At 47.9% G+C, this 6,886-nt stretch overlaps 1 long non-coding RNA gene across 1 annotated transcript; it reads left to right on the top strand.

Moving 5' to 3' along the window:
• Positions 1-580: 580 nt before the first annotated feature.
• LOC119815465 lies at positions 581-4,094 on the top strand. The gene is made up of 3 exons (XR_005285510.1): positions 581-1,109; positions 2,676-2,836; positions 4,046-4,094. It is a non-coding gene; the product is annotated as an uncharacterized LOC119815465 (long non-coding RNA).
• The last annotated feature ends 2,792 nt before the right edge of the window (positions 4,095-6,886 follow it).

The raw sequence follows: 6,886 nt of genomic DNA on the forward strand, positions 1-6,886 counted from the left end.
ACACACACCTACACACACACACACACACACACATACACAAACACACACACTCAAAATTATATACACAGAGGCAGAATTTGCATGTATTCATCTGATATATATATGCTGTCATATTCACTTGTATGCATTGTATGCATAACTCATTACACATGTACCCAAATGTTAGATGCATACATGTCTAAATGCTCACGTTCATGCAGTTATAGTGTGCACAGTGTGTACAATTATGTACACAGACATATGCCTCTATACTCATATCAAAGCATTATTGATTACACATGCACACAGGCTCTTGTAAAATGTATAGGGCTCCTGTGTACCCTCAAAGACTCACACATACTCACACCCGTGTGTGTGTGTAAGTGAACACTAGCCTTTATGCGCATTCACACACAGGCGTCATGTAATAAGGGAAATGCGGCACCGGTGGGGTTAATGGAGGCCTCAGACTCCCATAAATATTTATAGGAAGCACTCAAGCTCTCAAAGTGGGAGACGAAACCTCTCGTCTTGAGCCCCTGTAAATCACACGGGCTGCTGTGTGCTACCTGTCAGATCCAGGCTGTTCTCTGGAAAGGCGACACATACATGCTGGAGCTGCTGGAGCCAAGGGTCAGAGGTGACAGGGACAAGGCCCTGTGGTCTTCTCTTGATAAGAGTTCCCAGGAAAGAGTCTAGAACGGAAATTCATACCTGCCAAGTGATAAAATTTAATTTTTGTTACCAAGCCTTATAATCTTTCTATAAATTCCTCATCAACGACATTCAATTCAGTATAGGTGAGGGGGTCAGAAAGAGCCATCTTTGAGGACCGGTTTTCTCCTTAAGTCTCTTTGCCCAGGGTGGTCATCCCAGTGCCTCACCAGGCATGCATCAAACATGTCGGGATCACCCTACTCCTAGGGACACTGCTTCAAGAGTCAAGTGAAGCAGCTTAGTCCTGCTGCTGCTGCTGCTGCTGCTGCTGCTGCTGCTGTTCCTCCTCCTCCTGCTGCTGCTACTGCTGCTGCTGCCTACTGCGTGCAGTCCTGCAGAGTGGAGAGGCATTTTGTGACTATGCGAGACTCTGCTGCTCAGTGGAAGGACAGTATCTCGAGCTGACTGAGGAGGTATGGTCCTGGTAGAAGCCAGATTTTATACAGTGTGTGTGTGTGTGCGTGCGTGTGTGCGTGTGTGTGTGTGGTGGTAGTGGGTGTGTGTGCGTGTGTGTGTTTCAGATTCAAGAGCGGCTCTTATCCACCAGTTTTGTGTTCTTAAGGTCTATTGGATCTCAGGATCCCAAGCTGCTGCGACTGTGTTCAGTGCAAATTCTATGCTTGGTTTTGTCTCCTGAAGCTGATCATCTGCATGCTGGACACTATTCTAGGATTAAAGTAATGAGCGAAAGCATCAGGCGTCCCTGCCTCTCTGTTTCCGGTCTGATAGGAGAGCAGAGGTGCCCTTCAGGCAGCACATGCAATGCCCACATGCAACAGAGCAGCCTGACCCCTGAAGGCATCCACACAGCAGAGAAAAGGCAGAGAAAGAGCAGTCAAGGAGGGCTTCCTGGAATTGGTGCATGACTAGAGACCTGAGGTCTGAATAGAGGTTATTCAAGTCAAATGGGTAGAACATTTCTAGCTAGTGCCACCCCATGGATGTTTCCATAGTAACAGAACGCTTTTTCTATGTTTGTGCCGTCTAATAAGCTACAGGTGGTGGTTGAGACTTTGAATATGACTCAGGCAACTGAGAATCTGAATTTTTCTGAGTGTAGTGTATGTGTATGTATGTGTTCACGAGTGCTGTGCATGTGTGTGAGTGTGCATATGTGGGAGCACATTTGTGCGTGTGTGCGTGCGTGTGTGCGTGCAGTGCATGTGTGTGTGGTGTCCCAGAGGTCAACAGCAACTGTCTCTCCAGATTGCTGCCCATCCTATTGTTTAATGCAGAGTCTCTCCCTGAGCATGGAGCTCATTAGTTAGGCTGGACAGGCTGGCCAGCAAGCCGGGGGAACATGTCAGTATGTTTCAGTCTTCCCAGCCCTGGGATCAAGGAGGCATGCCTCTGTGTCCAGCTTCTGTGTGGCCACTGGGGATCCAACTCAGGTCCTGATACTTTGTAACAAGCACTTTATTATCTGAGTCTTCTCCCAACCCTCCAGTCTGTGTATCATTCTCCAAAATCTTGTTCACCATCAGAGGTTGTACTTTGGGACACATTCTAGTTTCTGTGTGGAGAAAGGAAGGGGCATCTGATATTTGAGGGCACAGGGTGACCACAGAAGGGGTTTTGAGCTGCATTTCGGGGGTCTTCTGTCTTTTTCCCTCCTTCAATTTATCCTTTTCCCAGCTCTAGCCTCATGAAAAAAAAAAAAAAAAAAAAAAAAACTCCGCAAATAAACTGTTACCCATTTCTTCCTGAGCTGAGAAGAAAGCGTCTGAGACTAATTCTCTTCAAAAGGAAAAAATATGTCTGAATTTAGGACTCGCGATTGTATTTCTCCTAAAAAGGGGACACAGCCGAAGGCAGCAACCCTCCTGTTTTAAGCAGTTGCTGGTTTGGGGGAGCAGCTCTGTGTTCCACACACTTTGTAAACCCCAGAAAAAGAGTCTTCAGTGTCCTCCGAAGGGCCGGAGGGGAGGAGGGGGGAGAAGGGAGGGAGCCTTCCACAGCCTCGCCTTCTGTTTCCACAGTCAAGGAGGATGTTCTCAGAAAGCAGAACCTGGTGAAGGGGCGGGGCATACTTGAAGAAGGACATTTCCGCTGTCCAATAGGACTGAAAATCAGTGAAGACAGGTGGCCGTGGATGTCTGTGGGAGTTCAAGCACTGAAGGTTTTCAGCCTCGGCGTTTCAGTAAGTATTTGTTTATTCTCACTCATGGGGAGGAATCATGTAAATTTGCTATGTCTGCTTCACAGCTGGATGAATAGTCGGGGGATTCTCATCTGCAGGCAGAGCTGGAGAGAATGTCTCTCTATGACCTGCTAATGCTACAGGACCATGTGAATGTCTGCTGGTCGTTATTACCCCAGCTCTCAAGGACAGGGTGATTTCTTTGGGACAAATCTCTCAGGTACACCATCCCGAAGGTCCTTGATCTGTTGGTCAGTTCACAAGAGTTTTATAACTCATCTTGTGGGCTCGACCCATCCCTCTGAGACTGTTGTGGCATCTTTCAAAAACTTATTCCGGAGCCCCCTACTTGCTCGCTTACAAACTCAACAAGTGATTGGTCTGACCTTATTCTAGAGGGGAGCTGTGCTCCAAATTTGACTCTCAGATGCTAAGCACAGATTCTAATGACATTTGGAGATGTCAAGGGACAGAGGCTAGGTGGAGAGCCCTCTCCCCCAGCACCCAACTGCTCGTACTCTCAGAGGATTCCTTTTGGCCTGTCCAAAATCTTTGTGTCCTTCAGGGTTATAGATAACAGATTCCTATAGTACAAAAGTTATATGCCATTTCAGTCCTAGGAATCTAGGTACCACACATTTAAAAGTCTTTTTTTTTTTTTTTTTGGCTTCTAGTCTCTAAGAAGGAGGGCCTACTGTGTTTTCAGGGGTCACCACCATCTCCGTTTGCACAAAAAGGGGAGTTTGCCAGGGTTCCAGATTTCAAAAAGTAGGGGGTTCTCCCTGTTGGCCCTTCCAGTCTTTCTTTGTGTCCCATCTGCAGTCCGTAGCCAGCTGGAAAATGTTTAGAGGTTATCATCAATGAGGCCAGACTTTGAGAAGAGCGCCCCCTTCAGGCCACTGTGCATACTCTTCTTAAAATGCATGTACTTAGGGGACGCTGTTTTAAAATATTTATTGACATATTAGCAGTTAAATGTGCTCCGAAACTATCTATGGCTCCCATTACTTTTAGAGCTTTGTGTATGCTAGCCTTCAAGACTCTGCAGTCCCCAGTCTGTATTGTTCAACTCCTCATCTGATGCTTTGGGCAGACTGACTCCGGACCCTGTTTGAGTGCCTCTGACTTCCATGCTTTATCCTAAGCATTTTTTTTTTTTTAAAAAAAATCTACAAAGTTCCCTAACATTCACATTTCTTGACTTTTGAGGTCACTGTCCCAAGCAAGTAGTGGAGGAGGAGGAGGAGGAGGAGGAGGAGGAGGAGGAGGAGGAGGAAGAGGAGGAGGACATCTTCCCTTCTTTCTTGTCCTGGGCCATAACAGGACCTCGGAGGAACTCATCTGGTGGAAACAGGTAAGGTAGGCCAGCTTTATTCTGGCTGCTCTGCTTGCTGGCTGTAGGGACCTGGGCAGGTCATGCCATCTCTTTGAACTTCAATTGCCTCTGAGGCAAATGGGGAACATCTTGCCCACATCTGGTTTCGGGAGGGATCTTTGGAGCCACAGCATTTTAGAAATACCTGGTGTGGGCGCATGCAAGCAAAGGGGCGGGATGAGACGGCAGATGCAGCCGTCTGGTGGCTGCTGCGGTGATGGCTGGCACAGCCATGGAAATTCTTGCATCATCCAAGCCATCTCTGCTCTCTTACACTGTCCAGAGCCAGCCTGCTGGAGGAGCAAGCCTAGGGAAATGCTGCTAGAAGCAGCTGCAGAGACCGTCCAGCAGGTCTAACTGGTTTTCCCCTGGCTGAGATCTTGGGTTCCAATAGCTCTGAATTGGATTGTGAAGGAAAGCCTGGAAGGCAATGTGCATACCCCAGCAGGAGTGCTGGAGGAGTGCTTACAGACCCAGAGCACAGAAAGAGGGGGGGGGGGGGCGGAACCAGCCCTGAGAGTGAATGTGCTCACCCACAGAGACTTTGTTCAGATGCTCAAACCAGGAACCTAGACTGAGGCCTTGCCAGCATTTTCTCAAGGAGGGACACCCGCTTGGCCTTGATGCAAACTTGCCTTCCACCTCGGGAATGGCATTTTAGAGAGAACATCAGGGTTCTCAGCTCTTGGGCTGGGGGTCCCTAACTTGATGACAACGTAGCTTGTTTTGGGTGTTTGTGTTTCTGTGAGTTGCTGTGTGGATGTACATGTGTGCATGTTTATCTACTCATGGAGACTGTGTACCTGTGTGTGCACGTGCACACCAACTCCTCATGGAGACTGTGCACATTTGTGCAGAGCCCACAGAAAACAATGTTCTTTAGTGATGATGGCGGTAGGCTGGGAGGTGGGTTGTGTGGAATTACAATTCATGGTAACCTTCTTCTCTGTCCTCAAAAACCAAGAGGGAAGTGGGCAGGTGTCTGCTGTCTAGTTTTATGCCAACTTGACACAAGCTAGAGTCACTGGAGAGGAGAAAGCCTAAACTGAGGAAATGCCTCCATAAGATTGGGTTGTAGACAAGCCTGTAGCTCATTTTCTTAATTAGTGATTGACGTGAGAGGACCCAGCTCATTGTGGGTGGGGCCACCTGTGAGCAGGTGGTCCCGGGCTCTGTGAGAAAGTAGGCTCAGCAAGTCATGGGAACCAAGAACTCCTCCATGGCCCCGGCATTCCTGCCTCCAGGTTCCTGCCCCGTTTGAGTCCCTGCCTTGGCTTCCCTCAGTGGACTGTGACTCTGGATATGTAAGCCAAATAAAGTCTTTCCTCCTCATGTTGCTCTGGGTTGTGGTGTTTCATCGCAGCAATAGAAACCCTAAGTAGATCAGAAATTGATTCCGGGGTAGTGGGGTATTGCTGTGGTAGACCTAACCACGTGTTTTTTTGGGGGGGGGGGGGGGGGGGGCTGTAGAAGGCCTTAGAAAACTTTGTGTAAGAAAAGCCATTGAGTGGTCAAAGCTTGGTGAGTTGGTCCGTGGGAGCTTGGAAGATAAAAATGTTGAGAACAGGGCAGTCGATGGAGGCCTGGCTTGTAAAGTTTCAGAGGAAAAGTTTGACAGTCCCTGAATCAGGGCCATTTGGTATTTTGAGTTAAGACTCTGTGGTTCTGGTTAACTGGGCCTGAAGAATCGGCTATGATTAACAAGATGCAAGACCCACTAACGTGAAGCCTTCGTTTTCCTGGACCAATGGATGCTGGGCAGCTGGAACAGAGACTTTAGTGGTGATTAAGAGGAGCCCAGCATCACTGAGGAGAAGTCTTCTGGGAAGTGTTTCCTCAGACTCACCACAGGCAAGCTATGTTCCAGAGGCTGCCAGGCTTGCACCTCATGCTGGCAGGGGAACTTGGGGAAGAGTCACCTAGGTGGTGCTGGTTTTGACGTCCTGGAGGACAGCTAAGGTTTAGCGCTGTGTGGCAGGATTGGAGTCCCTGAAGAGAGCCTAGGAGAGGCTACTGGTAAAAAGGCAGCCCGATTGCAGCAAGAGACCCCAGAATTTTGGAAATGACTACCAAGGACAATGGCAGATGTGGAATGGAGCTGGCCTGGGCCCAGGAGACAAGCTTCGTGTGCTGCAGAGGGCAGAGCCAGATAAATGGCCCAAGAACTTTGGAGGATCCCAGGAGATCATGAGGGAGTCCCAGATATTGAACTCCAGATACTGGAGTTTGGTTTTGCTTTTTTAAAGACTGCGACGGCACCTGGGTTCTTTCCTCTTGACGTAGAAAGTATTTAACTTGATTTTCTTTTTCTTTTCTTTTCTTTTCTTTTTTTTTTTTTACAGGAACTCACAGTCGAGAGATTTTGAACTTCTAAAAGATATTTTGGGTCTTTAACGAGATGGGATATTTTCAAGAGACTGAATTTTTAGTGTGTTCGAATTTGTAAAGGCTGTGGGACTTTTAAAGTCATGTTTTTAATGTGAGATCTTGGGGATGAATAAGAAAGGGAAGGCTGTGGATTAATAGTGATGTGTTTGTGTGCTAAGCTGATAAGCGGTCAGTTGTACTAGCTAGTAGTTTTATCAGCTTGACTCAAGCTAGAGTTACTGGAGAGGAGGAAGCCTCTGCTGAGAAAATGCCTCCCTAAGATCAGGCAGTAGGCAAGCCTGAAGGGT

Source organism: Arvicola amphibius, chromosome 5, assembly GCF_903992535.2.
Source record: "Arvicola amphibius chromosome 5, mArvAmp1.2, whole genome shotgun sequence".
Classification (NCBI taxonomy): Eukaryota; Metazoa; Chordata; class Mammalia; order Rodentia; family Cricetidae; genus Arvicola; species Arvicola amphibius.